We start from the raw sequence: 20,324 nt of genomic DNA on the forward strand, positions 1-20,324 counted from the left end.
AAATATTGTATTTTACGAGCTAAACATGAAAAACCAATACCATGTACGGCAGAGTGGCTGCCATTTGGTTTTTTGTGTATAAGATTAATCTGCCACTAGTGTCTCCTGTCCACCATCCAAATACTGATGCTCCATGTTATAACGAAGAGATTAATACCACTCCCATGCTTGTATCATCAAAAATCCCACGGGACATAGTTTTTGTACATTTGCAAGCGCACTATTCCTTCCTTCCGGTAATGGCACTCGAACTGGGACCGTGTTGATTTTGGCTTCCTTCCTTTCTTCCTTCTTTTGGTAATGGCACTCGAACTGGGACTAAATTGATTTCTTGAAATATTTTACCTTCGGTTCTTCTTACATAATTTTCTTATGTCTTCTCTTTCAATCAATATTCTTAATAAGTAGTATTAAATAATTTTCAGACCATATTTTAAATCAGCTATATAATCATGAATCAAATCTTCTTTCCTTTATCCAAAATCATTCTTACTAATGTTATAAAAAATTGTTTCCTTCATTCTTTTTCAAACTTTGATCCTCTCTTTTTTATTTATATATCAAAGAACTGTAAATACTTATATGGTTCACAATGATACTCAGAAAATTACAGCTTGAAATTTTGAATATTTAAACTTTGCTTTTTAAAAGGAAAAAAAAAAACCAAGTTAAACATACATTCCATAGACAAACAAATAACTTAAGATGTGTTTTAAAATAAAATGAAACATCGAGTACAAATTCACAAGTTACTAAGATAAAACAAATATTAAATAAAATAAATATTTACATTTCTATAAAGTGTAAAATTATCCTTTATAATATGTATAAGAAATTATTTAAATAAGCATGTTATGCATAAAAGGACAATTTAAAAAACCTTTAATATTGTTTTTTGGAGCCTTGTTTGGCTCATTGTCTTGGTTTGGTTCCTATACCTAAAAACATATTTACACTATTTATTTACACGTTCTTACAAACACTTTGTCTTTCACTGTACATAATTATAATAATTTGCACTGACTAAAAAACAAAAAAATAAATAAAATTTAACTATATACATACATGGCACTGTGGTGGGCGTCCATGTCTATTCACTTCGGATGAGCACTATGGTTGGTGTCTCTGACTGGTTGCACTTGTTGCCCAGTCAGGGTGGTCTGCGAGGGTGGTACTCTGTGATTAGTTTGTGTGGGTGCGGGTATGTTATGTCGTGTTGTCTGATGTTCTGAATGAGTGTGGACGGGTGTTGTGCTGCCTTATTGAAAAATTTGTCTGTATATTGAATAACTAATTGGCATGGTGATGGTGTGTCTGCAAGTTCGTGTAGCTGAATGTTAGTTACATATTTGTATTTACCGAGTGTTGCTCTGAGTAATTTGTTAAAACATGTTTTTTTTGGTGGAAGCGGATATCGGGTACATGGGCGAAGATTACAGAGGAGTATAACAAGATAGGTACAATGTACGCCTTGAAGAGGCGCACACGATCATGGTCTGGTAGGGGGCTGTGGGGGCGAAGAATGAAGGATAGCGAGTGAAATGCACGATAGGCCTGGGCAGTGGCAGACGAGAAGTGCGGTGAGAAGCGCAGTGTGCGATCCAGCATCACACCGAGGTATTTCACTGAATCGTTCCACTTGATCACTGTGCCCCCCCACAAACAGTGCTGGTGGCAAATATGGCTTCAGTTTTGGAGGGGTTCGGGAGGATGCCCCAGGATGTCAAATATGTTGTGACTGAGCGGATGGCCGAGGTCAGCCTGGCTTTGATTTGAATGGGGTCATGATGTGTTACCATCAGCGTGGTATCGTCCGCGTACATGACAATCATGCATTCGGGGGGTGTAGGGATGTCATGGGTGTAAAGGGAAAATAAGAGATGAGAGTGTGGACCCTTGTTGGACCCCTGCGGTGATGTCTCTGCGTGATGAAATTGACCCTTCCACCCGCACTTGGAATGTGCGGGCTTCAAGGAAAGAGTGAAGGATGCAGCGCAGGGCAGGATCCCAGAAAGGCTAGCTTTATGATAAGGGCTTGGTGATGGACAGTATCGAATGCACGACTCAGGTCTAGCAACACCATCCCGGTATGAGTTCGTTGGGTGAAGTTGAGGGTGATCTGGTCGGTGACATGAGCCAGGGCATGCTGCCTTGACAGCTTGTGCCTGAAACCAAACTGGAATTCTGGCAGCGGTTGTAGGCGCGCCACTTCCGCCTCCAACCTGGCCAGGACTATGCGTTCCGCTACCTTAGATGTCACAGATAACAGAGATATAGGGCGGTACGACGCTGGCCGGCTGGCAGTGCCCTTCCCCTTGAATATGGGGACTACCGTTGCCTCACGCCATGATTGTGGGTAATGGCCTGTGATGAGGTTGCTGTTGATGATGGTGAGGTAGATGGCTTTGTGGGAGATGGATTTGAGAGGTGTGGGGTGACTTTGTCTGAGCCAGGGGCAGCATTGCTGCGCACACGATCTATCTCCTTCCTCACCTGCCTGGGTGTGGCTAGCTTGAGGGAGCCAGGCGGAGGGGAGGGAGGAGGTTGGTAGTGAGTGGGGAGCTTTGATAGATGAGGTGGTATGGGAGCTGGGGTAAATGATTTCGCAAAGTGATCTGCCAGGCACTCAGCCCTGTCAGTCGAAGACTCCACCATGCCATCGTCCACCTTTAGAGGTGGGATTTCTGAACTCGTGGAGCGGAAACTGCAGGCGAAGCGCCACACCAATCCATTCGTGAGTGATAGTCGAGGTGGTGGAGGCTGTTGAGGTCCTCTGTTGGAAATGGGGTGGTTGGTGGGATGTAGAGAGTCATGGCAGTGAAAGGCGTGGGGTTTATGTGCAGCCGGACCACCACTGCTTCCACGTGGTGTAGTTGCGGTGTTTGCCGTCGGTGATGCGACAGGGTTTGGCGCACAAGAAGTGCCATGCCTCCTTGGGCACCATCCATCCTTTGAGCTCGGTGCGTCACATATCATGGTATTGTGAACGGAACACCAGCCCTGAGCCAAGTTTCTGCCAGGAATACCAGGCCTGGTTTGTGAAATGAGATGAAATGGTTAAACTCGGGAGTCTTGTTGGCGATGATGTTGCTATTTCAGATAATTAGTTTAAGGGAAGGCATTAGTTAGGGCTTCAAGCAGGGAGAAAATCACTGTTGACTTGTCGTAATTCTGCGCTGTTTTGAACTTACGAACTGCATCAAGGACAAAAGGAACCCATTTGAGTAGATTTAATTCTTTAACCATTTTGATAAGTTCTGTAAATTCGCTGAGGGGATTGGGTTCCGTGTTTACTTTTTGAGTATTAGGTTGTGGTTTGTTCTCTCTTAGTGGGCGGGGGGTGAAGTTTAGGGGTACGCGGGTGTCCTGTTGTGGTGCCTGGGTCTGGGCTGGGTGTTGAGGTGCGTTGTTTGTGTCTGTGCTCTGAAGGATTTAGTGTGCTAGCGAATGTGGTGTTTGGTGGTCGCAGTGGTGGGAAAGTGCCTGTGCTGTTTGTATGTGGTTTAGGTGGTTTGTTTTGTGTTGTCACCTTGTCATGCAGCAGGGCCATCCTGACTGGGCAGTGTCTAGCAGCTGCGATGTGGGTGGTGTGAAGGTGGTGCTGGACGCAATTGATGCATGTGGAGGTTTCCTCCCTGGTCCTGGGGCAGCTGGTGGAGCGGTGGTCGCCGGGGCAGCGCACACACCTAGACCTCACGTCACAGCAGAAACTGGAGTGCCCCCAGCATTGGCAGTTGATTTCTTGCTGGCCCCGGTATGCCTCAAACCGGACCTACGTGTGGTCCAGGTAGTGCGTGCCCAGGGCCGGAATTCTCTAACTTTTTGCTGTCTTTATTTAAAGATGGTTAACGTGTAACCCTCTTTACGAGAGGAAATGGTATTCTTTACCGCAAAGCGTCACTCTGGCTGTCTTTGAGTGGACTCCTGACTATCTTTATATTAAGACAGGCTTCTGTTGAATCTTTATGAGCAGCAACGTAAATACAATGGCCGCCGTATTTATATTATGTTGTTGAAACACCACCAATAATACATGAAATTGCTGTGCTGTGCTTTTCCCCACTCAGCTACTTTCTAATATTATTATGCTAGATAGGTTTGACTGTTGGTTACTATTACTTTCTGCCGATATTGATATCTATATATATATAAAATTTGTAATAGTGTATAAGGGTAGGTCAAACAACACAGATATTATTCAGGTTCTGGTAATTATGTGTAATATTTAATTACATGTGTGGCAATTTATTACATCGGCGCCTATTGCTGCACAAGGGCCTAACCCACTTAACACAAATGAGTATTAGACACAACACAAAACATAGGTTAATATGACAAGTTAATTCATATCTCGGTAAATTGGTAAGGAAAATTAACATACGTTGAAACTTTATTAATTGCAAAAATTTTAAATAAAATTTATTATCAATAAATTACTGAACTGGGTTGTGGAATGACTATCATGTTCGTTAATCATCTGGATATTTACGTCGCACACATGATTACGATACAACAGTTCATTTAGGTCCATTCAAAAATACGTAATATTATGTTGCACTTTTGCGTGATCAACGAGTTAGCAATCCACAAAATCAAGTATTTAAATAACAATTTCAGTTCGTTGTAGAGTTCGCGTACCTAGGCTTTAGCTCAGTTTTACGATCGGTAGAACACAAAACTATCTCTCTCGTTTCACCTCTGGGTTAAATTGATAAATTAGATAGTTTCCAATTACAATAATCTTTACTGTTTTTGGTTATTTAAAGTCTTTTAAAATGTTGATAATATAATTTAAACTCAATGTTCTTTCAATTAGTACGTCGCTATAACAACTTTAGTATGGCGCTGTTTCACATGGTATGGAGGGTTTTTACTTACATAAACTAATCACTCCTGGGTACATATTCGTCAGAATATGCCCTAACAAACTAGTAAACATTTAACAACACGACGAAAAAAACTCATCCTTTGTTGCGGATGGTCTGAAATAGCTAATATCTTTTTTTCTTTTGAATTTTTGACAGGCTCCGCGCCCTTGCATCTCACTGGGACACCATCTCTTACATAACTCTTTCTCAAATAGAAACGTTCTAGACGCCTTCTACTTGAAACATGGCCTCTGATTGGCCGGGGCGGAATGCTGTTAACGAAATTTACAGAATCACATCTTGTAAACAAAAGGTATTAACAAAGTTGCAAACACAAAACTGAATTAAATTTAAAAACAGAATTTCCAACAATGCCACATCCTTCGTATATGACACGTATAATAACACAGTTTATACGTTTTGTTCAATTGGTCCTTAGAGGGGTATATCTAATTGCCGGTCCATATATGTCTTCCCCACTACATAGAGCATATCTCTCATAGATATACCTAATTAATAGGAATATATATTTAATAACTTTTGCGGGCGAACAATATACAAATTAAATAATAAAATTTCATAATAATAATAACAGTCAATATAAGTTTTTATAAATAATAGTATCATTAAAATAAGTCATAACTTTCTGTGCATTCTGAAAATAGTAACAGCACATTGCTGTTAATTAATTGTGTACATTTAATTTTTTTCCAGTGAAGTGTGTACCTATACATAATAAAATGGCAGCGATATTGAGACGGTTGGACTTAATTGACGACATTGAGAGACAAGAGGGGCGTCAAAAGATTAAGCTGCTGCGACGGGGGATTCGGGACGTCCTAAATCCATTCACAGAAATGGAAGAAGAACAATTCAGGGTCACTTACAGGTTACCTCCTGTCTTAGCACTAGAACTAACACAGATTTTGAAGCTGCATTTAAGAAGGCCGATGCGAATAACGTGCATTTCGGAGGAAATAAAAGTAAGTAATTTAAGGTTAGTTTTATGGCAGTATTCAATTATTCGCAGTCGAGAGAAAATATTCTATTTGAACCTTATCCTTCATTGTGTTGTTATTATTTTTGTTGTGTAGCGTCAGATGTGTATGTGACTTTTGTGGACTCCAGCTAATATTAGAACATTATGAAAAAGATTGAATGTGCACTTGTGTATTCGAACAACATTAATGCTGTCAACACATAAAATCCAAATGTGAAGGTGGAGAGAAGAGCAGCAATATGGGTGATTAATGAACTGCAGATGTTATTCTTTTGCTTGTGATGCCGTTAGAAATCCTATTAAAAGTACAGTAACCAATATATTTACAGGTACTCATTGCTCTTCGATTTTATGCAAGTGGCTCGTACCAGAAGTGTGTTGGTGATAGCGTGCTGACGTGTGTAAGCCAACCCTCAGTTAGTCGAGCCATCCGAAATGTCACAAGGGCAATCAATACTACCATGTTGAACAACTGGGTTTACTTCCCAGAAAATGAAAACGAGTTGCAACTGAACAAACAAAGGTTAGTATTGTTTCATAACAAATCTTTTGTTTTGGTTTTTCCTAACTTTAATAGCAGTAGTTTTGTTGAAACTGTAACATTTATTGGAACATGTAGCTTAATTTAAAAATTTCATACTTTAATCTTTTACTAACCTGTCTTTACTCTGTGTGTGTGTGTGTGTCCGTATGTGTGTGTGTACAAATAGCACACGGACTTGGCACTAAAATAATGAAATACAACATGAAAAGCTGGTTTACGAGTTAGGTAAAAATCCCCCCCCCCCCCACTTCCCCCTTCCAAAAGAATTGCTAGTGCATTGTACAAAAGGTTATTATAGTGGTAGTCTGTTGGATACACATAATACTTAAGTTTGTTGAGAGGAAAATAGTGACATTTGTTTTCCAAAACAGAATCTTTAGTGATAGATAACATAACAGTTTCTAATTCCAGCGATCATTTTAATATAACTGAAATAGTAGTTTTTACTTATGTATCTCTGGATAAGAAAGGCCTATGTCCTTAGTTACACAGGGCCGAGCTTAAAATATTAGTGACTTGAGCTTGCGCCAAAGAGTATTTGTGTTAATAGTGTTATTATTGTGTAAATCTTTCATTTATTTTTGTGGTGTTTTTGAATTGTCTTTTTTAATGTAGTCAAATTTAATATGATAAGCCACTGCACACTCATTGTAATTGCTTAGGTTCATGGATACAACAGGCTTTCCAGGTGTAATGGGAGCAGTGGACTGCACACATGTTCTCATTATTTCTCCAACTGGCGATGAGGAAGCAGTATACGTGGACAGGAAACACAACCACTCCCTTAATGTTCAGCTTGTGAGTAGAATATTTTCAGTTATGTTTACTTCACGTGCTGTATTTTGTTACAGCTCAGTAAAAGGTCAATAGGTATATACTATTTAGAATTGTAGTTAAAAACATTTGTTTAATTTATATACATTACACTTCTTTTTTACATTTCCTAAATTTTACATGTATTTGTTGTGGTTCAGTTTGCTGTATTTGCATTAATAGTTCATTTTTTTCCTTTAATAAACTGTTTCAATCTTTTATAAAATCAGTTTTTAAATAACACTTCTCACATGTTGCTTGGTAGTAATATTCAGTGTTATAGACATTCATGCCTCAAATTATGATACTAAACTTCATCATTGCAAGGTACTTGTACTTACACACTTTCTATGTTAAATGTAATAAATTAATATGACCAACAGATCTGCAATTACGACATGCTTGTCATGGATGTCAACGCCAGATATCCTGGCAGTACACACGATGCAGCTATCTGGAGGCTGTGCAATGTGAAGAGGACTTTGATGAGGCGCTACAGAAATGGAGACACCAATTCATGGATACTGGGTATGCCAACTTGAGGTGCCAATACGGGAATACAGAATGGTGAAAAAGTTAACAGTTTTGTTTTATATTTTGTAGGAACATACATGTCCTAAGTATGCCAGCAGTTTCAAACATTTTGGGGTGGCTGAAAGAAAGTTGTAACCAATTTCTAATAACAAATGCAGAATTATATTTTTAGATAGGGAATTTGCCAGCAGCTGGGGATTCAACTAACTAAACGTAACCAATGACAATCAGATGGTTGTAGGTACCCACAGAATAGTGCTTGTAGACAGAAACACACACAAGGATGGCACATTTTCACGCGGATGCACAACTCACAACGTTTCAATGGTTTAACCCATCTTCTAGTCAAAGTTCGTATTTTGAAATGTGGCATGGGCAGCATCAGCATCTCATAACAAGAATTTTAACTCCTGCTACACCACAAGAGTAGTTAGGTCTTTACCTCCTTCCTACAATAGTGCAAAGCTAAGGCGCTGGGGCCCATCAATACATTACCAAGTCCAGACAGTTACCAGCCTTAGTATTCAATCGTCGTGAATCGCGCACCGGCGTGAAATGTGCCATCCTCGTGTGTGTTTCTGTCTACAAGTGCTATTCTCTAGAGTACATGAAACCACCTGTCTTCTGTCTTATGCAGTCAGTAGCCTAGCGGCCTTTAAGATATCTGTTTGTTCGATATCAATCAGGCATGCTATTATGACCATGCAAGCTTGGCAACATCATTTACATACTCAGTTGGCTCCAACTTGTAGGGGGTAACATTACTACATTTTAACTATGTTAGCAATAAAAATATCACACACGCTGAAATGTAACCTAATAGTCTGGTATATAATTATATGTTTAACATATATATAGTTGTAGTCAATCGTTCTAAATGCTAATTTATTTAGAAACATAATCAGCAAGAAAAGAGGGCTAGTTCAATAGCTTTAAAAAAAATTATATTTTTGTTAGCCAATTAATAATTTGTCTAGATCTACCTGTTCTTGATTTTTTTAACATAAGTATGAGATATAAAAGCAAGTTTCATAAGTAGTATTTCTCCTTTGTATTGAATCAATATCTACGTTGTGTATATTATTTACATAAATAACAGTTAAAGTAACTTGGAAATTTATGTGTTGATATTACTGTGATATTAATTTAATTGTAAGTAATGTCTCCTTCAGAATTCCCTTCATGATTATTTATTTTTAGGTTTAAATTTGAAATTAAGGTTTTATATTGAGTGCTATGAAAGCTTACTGTTATATTTGTGACATACCCAAAATTAACAGTGATTTAAACATTTCTGTGGATGGCAAAATTGATTAACAAAAGGGTGAATAATTTTTTTTAATTTTTTAATAGGTGATTCTGGATATCCACTTTAACCGTGGTTACTGACACCAATTCTTCATGCTCCAGATGGAACGCCAGAAGCAAGATACACGACGGTCATTGTAGTGCTCGATGTGCAATAGAGAGATGTAACGGGTTGCTCAAAAGTAGATTTCGATGTTTATCGAAAGCTAGGCAATTGAATTATGCACCACACACTGCAGCGCTAATAGTCAATGCATGTGTGGTACTGCACAACTTTTGTGTTAGAAACAAATTGCCTCTGTATCTCACTGTTGGTGAACAACCAGTGCCAGACATCGAAGGGATTTACCAGGATCAATATGAGGCAGATCATGAGATTGATATTCAAAATGATGGACGACAGACAGTTGATCTCCTTATCAGGAGATATTTTCAGTAATTTATTAAGTTAGCAAAACTATATAAGTAAAGATATTTTTCAATAATGTGATTCTTAATGTACTTGCTAAACAATCCTGGGGGTCAAAATTTTCCATATTACCATTTTTAATAAAAAAAAAAACGGTTATGTAATGTTTTGTGTGCTATGTACACATTGAATACAAAATGTTGCAATCAAATTTTGAAGGAATGTTCAATACTTTGCTAATTGTTTTAGTATAGGCAGTTTTCATTGTAGATAAAATAGATACAATACTTACCAACTTTTACAATCTCTAGAATAAAAAGTATGTACAGAAGTTTGGGCTTGTGTACACTTTTAAAAACAAGGTTTAATTTACTACTTTTTATAATGTAATGGAAGTTGTTACGGCAGCAGATTGTACATTTCTCATTTACCATGTGTTTACGTGAGGCATGTACAATTTTTAGGTACAAATATAAATCAATTGTGATACGTGATTCTGCGATTGTTCTATGTATGTGTGTATCTTTCAAATACCAACCTGTGAGTACTCATCTTTGGTATATCCTGATAGACTACTTGCATGTGTATTTAAATGAATTATCATTGTATGTGTTCTACATTCCGTTAAAATAATGCACACAGTTCAATTTGGATGCCAGTAGCATACTATGCAGACTGTTCCTTCGAACATCTGTTGCATAGTACTTTTGATAAATACTGATAGAAATACGACAATATACCTTTAATAAAGTACATACATGCATCAAAGTGACTAAATTGATAAACGTTTATAAAGAATTATTTTTATTACCGTATTGGCTCACATGTAAGGGGACCCCAAATATGTGAACTGCAGTTTCTGTAGGCCAAACAAATACAAAAAAAATTGTTTGTAATAATTGTGGATGTGTAACATAAGATAGGGTGAGTAGAAAACGGTCTGTCTGAAGAATTGTTATATGTAAAATGTTTGGCATAGATAGATATACTTCTTTATGACATTTACCAGTATTATTTTAAGCTAATTTCATCAAAGTACTTTTAGTTGACTATTCTTTGAGTAGAATGTTTCTATTCATCCCGTTTTACAGTAGTAGACATACCTTTTGTGGTAATAAATATTTTCTGTATTTACTGATGTGCAGCAATTAAGGTAGGCCTACATACATTACTTGTTACTAGAAAACCAATTTAAATGACTCCCACTAGCCTTGAACCCAGGCCTCAGAATAGCTCGATTTACTTAAAAAAAAAATTGGCAAAGTTTAATACAGTATTTGATGGATTAAGTGCATTTCATACTTACGAAGGGAATCAAAATTTAATTTTTTAGTAAGAAAGAAACTAGACCTCTTTGCATATTCTGCTATAGCTGGACATTTCAATACTCACAGAGTTAACTAACCACATACCATGAAAAATCACAAAATATTTTGCAGAGGAAGTTTTAAAATTTCAAAGTTGAAGGTATAAAAGAGAATGATCAAGCATTTATAACATTTGGCCGTAATGTCCAATGCAAAGCCTCACAATGATTCCTGCTTAACTGTAAGTCAACTATGTTGACAAATGAACTATTTACATGTGTATTAAATATTTGCATGCCAGTATTGTAAGGAAAATATCAAGAACTGCAACATTTAGGCAGTGTTTGCTTTTTCATAATTGGGTATATAAATTCATAACATACAAGAAAATTAGTCCAAAGCCATGGGTTAATGATGGTAAATGCCTTACAAGCTATTAATACACCTGTGTATTATGTAGGAAATGTATGTATTGCATATTACAGTATAGGTAGGTGTATGTCACAACCAAGTTTTGAGATCCATGAAAAAAACTTGAATAATTAGATATATGGTGTTGGCAGCACTTATTACCATTACTCATGTAAATTCACCACGTATATTTTAATGATGTCTAAAGTTTGGTGTTACTTGCCACGATATTAGGTTTTCCAATTGTTAATGCTTCACTAAGAAAAATATTCATTTTGCCATTATTGCAGAAATTGTGTGTACCTACAGCTACAGGACACGTCAACATTTAATTTTGGCACAATCACATAAGCAAATTTTATGAGCTCAACTATCTGAAGCAACTTTTTTGCTTATACTGTAGTGTGAAGTATATATAATTCATCATCTAACTATAAATGTGATATTATTCCTCACATTATGAAAAATTAACAAACCTAATAATGCAAGTCAATGCTGAACACTTAATGTATGTGGTAATACCAATACTGCATTACTTGCTATTCATTTCTTATGTTGTAGGCAGCACAAAGGAATGTCTGAAGCAAAGTATAAAAGAAAACCAACCATACTGGAGTGTTAATTTTATTAAATAAAATTATGAGTATAAACTTTCTTGCAAGGCAAGTTTCTTTTCTGCAACTTCTGCCCTGCGAAGTTGGGCATCAGCAATCTTCTCCTGTGCTGCTGCCAACCTTTCTAAAGCAACTCTCATTTGTCTTCTCTCTTCCAGGTTTGCCTTTTCAAGATTAACTATTTCCTCCCTAGCCAAATCAAATCTGATGCAGATTCATACATTGTTTTCTTGTCCTTTTGTTTACCTGAAATGTTATTTTGTTTATTAAACCACAAAACATTACAACTATAAAACAAATAATTTGAAAAACATTTATTCCCAAGTTGTTACATCAACAATGTCCTTAATTTCTTTCGAGAGAAGTTAGTGCTTCACAGCAAGGTTTTCAGCAGTAATGGCTGACATGATAGGATTCAGTAACAAAAGATTGGTGAGCTGAGAGATGAATAAGAAAATTATGATTCAGCAAAATCTTGAATACCAAAATAATCACCAATGCAGTACTAATACACTAGAACCCAGATTTTGTGGATCCGGACAGGTGAGTAAATAATATTCGTAAAACAAAATTAATACCAACTAATTTTGACAATTCTGCCAGACAAAAAAAAATTGCAAAAAAAATTGAAGTTCTTTTCATTTATAAAAAAGTATAAAGTTTCATGTTTATAATAAAGAACACTCATGCAATATTCATGATATTCTTACATCACAAAAATTACTGTGGTGAAAGATTTCTTTCACCTCTGCCTATACAGTTCTGCAGCAGTGATCATCTGTGTTGTAGGTGAAAAAAATTAAACATCGTTACCGTTATTCAATGTGCATTCCTTACAGACAAAATTACGTACTATAATTATAGGTTTATATGATGTCTTCTTGCCTAAATACATTTTACGTACGCTTTTTGTGACATGCAAAAAGTTGTACAAAATATTACAACAGTGCTTTCTATCTGTCACAGTATGATATAGAGTAAACTTCTTCACAGTACTCCAGTATTTATTCTTTTAAGGAGGGGGTACATAAATGGGGGTTTACCAAACACGTCAAGGAGCACACATTTCATTTACTGACTGGTTAAAAGCACAAAATGCAAATTCTGACATAACTTGAAACCTGACTAAGAAAGTACCACTGTTAAAAACCATGCTAGAGTGGGATAATACATTTCATGAACAATTTCACAGATTACTTTCTTTCTCAATATGTTTATCAAAATGGGTACACATTTACACTAAAACTGTTGTCTTCAACAATTACATATTAAAAATTTATGATTTTGGAACTTTGTGAGGCAGTGGTATTTTAAATGCTAAGTGATAAATCATATACTGTATCTACTGTAACCAAATTTATTATGATGAATTCAAATTTTGGACAATAAAAACAAGTTTTATCAATTTTGAGGTCTGTCTCAGAGTTCGTGTCAAATATGACTGCAGAAAAATAGTTCCACGACTGAAGATAGTGCAGCTAAATATGTATTGACTGTTTACAAATAAAATTAAAACATGTCCAAGCATAAAATTATGATTGTTTGGACTTGTATATAGTGTTTGTGAAATCGAATTTGAACTTTCCTGCGCTACGTCCTGCAGCTTCCAGGGACAGAGTGACTGTGATCGTTCGACCATCATGCACCAGGAAGACCCCTTAATCATACAGCTGTTGAAACACAAGACAAAACTTACCTACCAGAAACATGCTTAGACCTTGTCGTCTGAGATGTGGATGACTCAAGTGTTTCCAACTGACGCGATTCATCTTCTACAGGACGAGACACACCAGAAGACAAACAATCTGTATCATTGTCCAATACATCCATTTGTAGAGGGTCCTCCATGGATACATGTTCGTAACTGAACTGTGGTAATTCCGCACAAAGACGATGGCACGAAACAAAGTTTTCCACCAGAAATTTAATTGAAATTTGTACACAATATATATATATACTTAACAATATAACCTTCTGAATCCTATTGAAGTTAGTTTAATACAAAATCTTGAGAAATAACACAAATCTTGTTCTTCAACCTTATATTAAGTACTATCACATTAACTGCACAATATGGCTGGCAAAGAAGAAACTATAAATTAACAATACGGTGCATAACTTTAAGGTTGTAAATATCTGACGTACTGCCAAGTACAGTGCATTTAGGTTAATGTTACGAATTACATCATGCAACTGTCAGTGGCAGAATAACTATCAACATTTACATATTTTATACATTATTCACAATGCTAGACAAAAATAAATTCCTTACAAACAAAAGCCTGAAACATTGCCCTGTTATGAATTTTAAAATCAGCCATCCCCCTTGGATATGAGAAAATTTTAATTGGGTGCCTTGTAAAATTTTGATGAAAATATCAAGTGTTAGTTCAAATGATGTAATGGAACATCACTGCAATTCGAAATGCATACTTATAAACATTTAACTATTATATTAACCAATGCACTTACATAATATAATGTAGTTTCATATTACACTACAGTAAACCATATACAGCACAGACGTGGCTATATCTCAATGCTTCATTAATTTGTACTTACATCACCAGAAGCAGGAACACCACTGATTCCATCCACACACTCCTTGCCAATAAGTTCCAGGAGCTGCTCTTCCTGTGGGTTTAGGATTTCTTTCAAAGGACCTCCCCCTCCTGTGCCCATAGCATGTGCCTTAATATTCCTGGCCTTCTTTTTTGTTGCAGCTTTCCACAGTGTCCATGACTGAAATGTGCAGAAACCTAACTATATATATATTTTACTAATAATTTTATAAAATTTTATATTGTGATCATTATAATATTTATTATTAAAATTTACTACTGATTTGACCATTTTTAACCATATTTTGTAATTTAAATTGGTTTATTACAATTTTATGTTTATTATCTATAATGTAGATTTGTAATTTGTTTGTTAAAATGATTAGTAATTGTTGATTGTATGTAATCTTTTGATAATACTACTTGACAAATCCAATACGGTGATGTTTTTTCATCACTATACTGTATCTAACTGAATAACATAAATGAAATGAAATGAAAAATAACTGAACAAAGTCAAACCCCTGACTAGTTATTTTTTTGTAGATGTAAGTTATCTTTATTTACATGGATTATCCTCACTTAAATAATATATATATATATTATTTATCTACCAAGACTTAAATACCTGAATAACATATTTCAGACAAGTAGGCATACAACCTTTTAACATAAGGTACATTTATTTTTTAACTTGCAATGTAGGGTACATGTGCTACGACTGGATGCATAGGAAACTATCCATTTATGTGCCAGACTCATGACTCGAGCTTGTCTTTTCTGTTTTAAATAAGTTATACTCTCTGCAATAGAATGTTAATTTGAGTACGGTACTACATAAACACGTAAATGTTTCAATCTAGTGCCGAATTTCAATGCTACATTACATTAATTGCTTTGAGGTTAACTGCCGCACATGTTTAGATGAATGCTATCATTTTTACTAATGTCCTCTAAGTTTAGTTTTAATAATTTAATAACTTGTTACGCTAGGCAGCATGTACATCAAATAGCAATTAAAATTGACAAATCCTACTCTTGTGAATAAAGCAATTAGGTAGATGAGATTCAAATTTAAAAAAAAATGAGCTTAAAGAAGTGAAGCGTGAATAACTTGCCCATTATAAAAATTTCTGTATTGGGGTAGAGTGTTCGTCTAACAGTATTAGACAAATTAGTACCTACCTTTCGTAACTGGGAAATTGATTTTGGCGGACCACATGCCAGGCAATTCACCTTCTCTGTTAATTCGGCCCACATTCTCTCTTCTTTAATTTTTGTGAAAGTCGCCGAAAACTTCCCTCTCAAAAATTCTGGATGCATTCGCATAAAATCCAGCATTACTTCAAATTGCTTCGAAGTGGTCTTTCTAGCGCGAAACTTCTTTTCCATGTTTACAGTTTATACATACTACCTTGCTCCGCCGAAAAGGAAGGATGCAAGCAAGATAGAAGGAAACAGCCAGAAATATTGTTTCGGTTAGTCAATTTTCGTGTTTTCGAAGCGGTGCCTGCGGTGTTGCCAAGCATTCATTATTAAACAAAGATTTCAATAAAGATACCACTTACAGAATATGACATAAAGATAGTTACAAGTAAGTATCTTTGTAGCTCTCTTTATCATAAAGACAATCATTGTGACTGTCTTTATGAAACGTCGATATAAAGAATACACTCCCAGGACTGATGCCAGTTGTGTGGTGCCATTTAGTGACACCAGGTAGAGTGGCACTGGTATTAGTTCTCCTGGCATTTTCCTGTCCATTTGTTTTATGGTGGCTACACCTAGTGCACTGATGTGTTCCTTCAGTTCTTCTGTGTCGCAGTCCGTCCCAAGGCTTCGGACCACGAACCGGCCGTTTCGCTGGGCAGGTCTGGGGTGGGTGTAGCTCTCGAAGTTCTTTTGTTTCAGATATTGGCAGACTGCGTCATGGTCTGCTGCTGTTTGCATCCTTATTTTTATATTTAACCTGGAGCACACGATGGCGTAGTTGTTTTTCACCAGGCCATTCAATGCTATCTTGTGCGCTTGGTTCATCGATGTTTTTACCGTTATTGGCGGCATCCTGAAGCTGGATGTTGGAATGGTGGGTGTTGTTCGCTCTTGTGTGATAGTCGGGGGTGTAGAATTGTCAGATGTGGCTGGTTGTTGTGCGGTTTTCCTGGTGGGATGTTGGTGGTAGTTGTGTGGTAGTCTTGGGTGTCAATGCTATATTGCTTGTTGAGGGTCTGGGCTCCCCAGGCTTGGGAGGGGTTGGCCATCCTTGTGGAGGTACTCCAGCATCGATGAACACTTGGAATCTGTTTTTTGTGCTGGGTGTCGTGTTTGGGCTGTTGAGGAGGTGTGAGGCGTCCCTCTTCTTGCTTGCAGCGAGCGTGATGCTTTCCCACTCGTTGGTTGTGTCCATTTGGGTAGGTGGTGGTGGTGTAATTTTCCTGGGCGTCATTGTCACTGTGTCCCGTTCGTGAGCTTTGGTGTATCAGACAATATATTCCACAAATTCCTCCTCACGCATTATTTGTGGAATAGCTTCCTCCTCAAAATTAAATCTTTGAGGAATAAACTCGCTTCTGTTGCAAATGATGTAGGGATGTGCCAGTGTCACTTCATGCTCGATTTCTCTGAGGTGTACTCATGAGCATAATGTCTCTGTCACCATCACTGCCGACATAAAAAAGATTACCGAAGTATTCGTATACTGAGTCACTATTAACTAGTTCACGTCTTGCAGGGCAGTACAGTTCAAATAGTTTGTGAACAGTGCTGGATGCCATTTCGCCTTGGTTTGAATCGGAGGGATTATTTGTGGTGATATTAAGATTTTTGCCATGATTTCTTTAGTGCTAAAGTTGATTGTGCTGCTGTCACCTAGTATTTTTCCTCTAGGAATTATGTGCGGCTTTATTTGGGATGCCATGCTAGAGATGCCCAAAACATTTTTATTTGTTTGTTCACTCTCTGCTGAGCATCGATTACTATCAATAGCGATGCCACTTCAATCTGTACATAGCCTTTGGTACTCGTTATTTCTACATGACCTGAGGTCTTTGTTGTTGTTCATATACACTATTTACAGCAAAACGCGGTAAAACCGCTGCTTACCACAGTTTGTGTGCATCCGCCGATGTTCATGGCACACGAAAATCACTCCCGAGAGAATTAATTTGCACATTAATAGCTGAATCGCGGTAAAATTTCGCATTCGTTTTTCTTGCGAACTGCTCAGTGATCGGACGAGAACCGGTGACGATGCCCTGTGTTACTTTGCGAGGAGAAAGGGGAGAGCTAGCCTCGTGCGGGGCGGTGGAGGGGATGGCGGCCGTCGCTGCGTGCCGGAGGCTGCTGGGCAAGGGGAGCAAGGGGAACTGGCAGGCCTGGCCTCCAGGTCTCTACCCCCCCAACCCTGCCGACGGCCCTGCCTCTCTCGAGCACGTGTTTGTCTGTTGACAACTTTGGCATGCTGCTTCAGCGAAGCTGTGGGAAATGTCTCCCGCGTGTCTTGCTGGCTCTGCTCTCGCTGTTCTACGCACGTGACCTTGTGTAGCTTCTACTGTCGTAGATTTTCTACTGCCCTCCTGCTGCTTCCTGCATCTTGGCATCAGCGCCTGGTACACTAGGCACTGTTTATAGTTGGCCGGGTGGGGGCCCCCTAAGTTTGCGCAGGTTGCCGGCTCTGCAAGATTTTGTACACTCCGTCGTCAGGTGTGGTTCGGCACATTTCAGACACTTTGATTGCATATTGCAGCCATTTTTGGTGTGCTGCCACATTTGACACCTATGGCTTTGTGGGAAGTCTGGTGATGAAGGCTTGTATGGCTGAAATGCGCACCTCAAGTGGTCCACCCTGTGCCAGGTGAATAGTTCCTCCATGTGGTAACCTGACGGTAATCTGGCCTTAAACAATGGCAAATTGATTTTCGCGTGTTGTCCAGTGATTTGGTCATCTCTCTCCCTGTGGTGAATTGTTCGCAGTGTTCGGCCGGTATGTCGTCACTCTGCAGCGCCTCCAGCAGCTCTTGCTGAGTGACGCACGGTGGCACGTGACGTATTACTACAAACACTGGCTTGCTGCGTACTACCGGGTGCCAGGCTGTTGGAATGTTGGTTTTGCGCAGTTCCATGCTCATCTTGGGATGGTCCTCGTGCGTCTCGACTCGCATGCGGAGTTTGTTCCCCTTTGTGAGCGCTACAGTATGCCGTGCTTTGCAGTGGTCTTTGAATATTTTGTTTGCTTGTTGGTAGCAGTTTCTGTCATATATTTTAAAGTACTACCTTTCGGTGCGTTTGGTCTGGTGGTCACGTGTCTGTGGAGGCTGTGTTGTCGTGTATGTGTTCGTAGCTTCGCCTGAGGGGCTGCATGCTGCTGGTGGCCTACGCTTCTTGTTCCTCTGTTTGGTGTTAGGTTTCGGCTCCTTGAAACCGTCCAAGCCTGTTGCTTGGTCGGGGACCTGGTCGCTAGTCAGTTGCGGTGTTGAGTGACTTGTCGGTGTCTCCAGGGATTCACTGTCGGAGCTGCCTGGTGGTGAGTCAGGGGAGTCCAGGGAGGAGAGGGGGCCTTGCGGCACGCACTTGCGTCCCTCTGGTTGGTGAGAACGGGGGCTGGGGTGACACAGTGATTACTGTCCTGACTACTGAGTGCCCCGGGCAGTGAGTCCTGTGTTGTCACGTCGTCCATGTTTGTGTTGTTATTGTCGCTGGTCGTTGTGAACAGGTCTGAGAGATCTCTCAGGTCTGCTGCGTCGATTTGCTTTGTTACTGAGTCCTGCGAGACGTTGCACACGTCCACGTCGTCGCTCCCTGGGGAGCTGTGGGGTAAATCACGAGCCGAAAATGGCGTGGTGGTGTCATGGGACTTTTTCCCCTTGTTGGCATTGTTTACGCTAATACTCTGTAGCGAACGTGTTGCGCCTGGTTTTTTAACTTTACTTGCGCCCCATAGTGTTGGCTGCTGATCACACTACTCCCGGCACCACGACCAGGAGTATGCGGTGCGTCCCGGGGGGGGGGGGGGTAGAATGTGCGCGCAACCATGCTCACGTTCACACATACACTCACTCGCAACAACAGCCCTCACACTCCCTCTTACACACCACACACCCACACTCTCAACTACAACCCTCACATTCATGCACTCGCTCACACACATGCTACAATAACCCTCGCTCTCACACACACACACACACGCACATGCACACTAGGGGATTTTCTATGATAACTATAGCCACCACGTGGCGTCACTGTACGTTCACAATACCGTGTGTTGAATCCCGTGGTGGCCCGGGGATTTAACCCGGTGGTTAGGGGAAGCAGCCGTCTGCCCCTTTCTTCTCTCTTGAAGCACGACGGAACTGCTAAAATCACGACTGCTCAGCCCGGATGCTTCCGCAGAACTGTAATTTTATTGAAGTTATACTTCTAATGCGACTTCCAACAAAGTTGCGTTAAAGTTTAACTCTCCTGGGGAGGGGGAATAGAAAGAGACAGAGCGAGAGTAAGGAACTAAGAGAGTAAGAAAAAAATAAAGATCCTGACAGTTTGTTGTGTCGCCATATTTGTTTCAATTTCAATACCCTTTTTGTATATTACAATTTAAATTGCAGAAAATAATGTTTCATAGACACACAAGTAGTGAGTGTGTGTCATTTCTGTATGTCCATGTGGTCTCTCCGCATCAATTTTCTCCTTGGGGCGAACCCGTCCGCTTAATTAAATAAACAGCTTTTATCGTTGAAGGATTTCATGATTTATTTTTTAGTTTGATTTGATACAATATAATTTCACTAAAAATCAATTTCTACCCCTTCCTATTTTCATTTCCACATTACGAAGTTTCACTTCCGTGCAGAGGGACTCCACGCACTATTTTTGCATGCAATTAAAAACTATTTTTTAATGATGCCAAAGAAGTATAACTTCTCACACGCGTACCTAAGTACACGCAGCCATTTTTTTTTA

At 38.8% G+C, this 20,324-nt stretch overlaps 1 long non-coding RNA gene across 3 annotated transcripts; it reads left to right on the forward strand.

Moving 5' to 3' along the window:
• Positions 1–3,876: 3,876 nt before the first annotated feature.
• Positions 3,877–14,801, forward strand: LOC134535759 (uncharacterized). 3 transcript variants are annotated; one of them, XR_010075699.1, is made up of 4 exons: positions 3,877–5,851; positions 6,198–7,210; positions 7,609–7,753; positions 9,113–14,801. It is a non-coding gene; the product is annotated as an uncharacterized LOC134535759 (long non-coding RNA). The 3 variants fall into 3 exon arrangements; XR_010075701.1 differs by lacking the exon at positions 9,113–14,801 and having other exon boundaries at positions 6,198–6,391; positions 7,075–7,210; positions 7,609–8,770; XR_010075700.1 differs by lacking the exon at positions 9,113–14,801 and having other exon boundaries at positions 7,609–8,770.
• Positions 14,802–20,324: the final 5,523 nt, after the last annotated feature.

Source organism: Bacillus rossius, chromosome 10 (assembly GCF_032445375.1).
Source record: "Bacillus rossius redtenbacheri isolate Brsri chromosome 10, Brsri_v3, whole genome shotgun sequence".
NCBI lineage: Eukaryota > Metazoa > Arthropoda > Insecta > Phasmatodea > Bacillidae > Bacillus > Bacillus rossius.